Genomic DNA, 887 nt, shown 5'->3' with positions numbered 1-887 from the left:
CCGGGTTTAAACAGGGAAAGGGCAGAGTAACAGGGGTGGGTACCATAAGACACTCGTTTCTCACATCAGCTATTTCTAAAAGTCAAAGAGGGGATCAGTCGGGTTCTAATGAGTGTTTCTTGTGGTTCATGGTACAGAAGAAAGGTCAGACTACCACCAGGGTCATAAAACTATTACCGGAAATAATGCCCCAAACTCCTACGAAAGCCTTGTCAAATATGTGAACTTGGGCAACGAAATGTTTAGTAATACGGCCCATATGTGATGTTTTCCTTTAGAATTGCTTGTTTCCCTCTGACCTTTGCAGCTGTACACCACCCCATGAAAGTTACAGTTGTGCCTCAATAGCGAAAAGAAAACACGCGACACATATAAAACAGCACCCCAGACTTTGATAGATTAAGTTAAGTGCCTCATACATACATACATACGACCACGTTTTCTGTGCCATATTGATGTCGACGTGGATATTGATTGATAGTTTATTGTTGCAGGTAAACAACAAGGGAGAAGGGAGGAACATGCCATCCCAACCCCCAGGCAGTACAGAGTGTGATTATACAACTATTAATACATGTGTAGGTAGCACCATGAAACTAAAAAGATACAATGGTAGGAAGGAAAGCAATGAGTGAGGAAGGGAGGTCGAAAGAAATAAAAGGGAGGGAATTATGGTAGAGAGAAAGGGAGGGAAGGAAAAAGAAAGAAAACAAAATTATCTATATTTTAACCGTTTACACATACTCATGAAACAGTTATTGCCATTGTTATTAATCTTGCAAGGGAATAAACGAAATAATCTGACAAACTGGAGAAAAAGGAACAAATAAACAGGTGTACCTATTAATTATTGTGCCCTGGTGAAGAAAAAAAAGTCTTGCAGTAAA

This window comes from Eriocheir sinensis, chromosome 60 (genome assembly GCF_024679095.1).
Source record: "Eriocheir sinensis breed Jianghai 21 chromosome 60, ASM2467909v1, whole genome shotgun sequence".
Classification (NCBI taxonomy): Eukaryota; Metazoa; Arthropoda; class Malacostraca; order Decapoda; family Varunidae; genus Eriocheir; species Eriocheir sinensis.
This window is presented reverse-complemented; position numbering follows the sequence as displayed.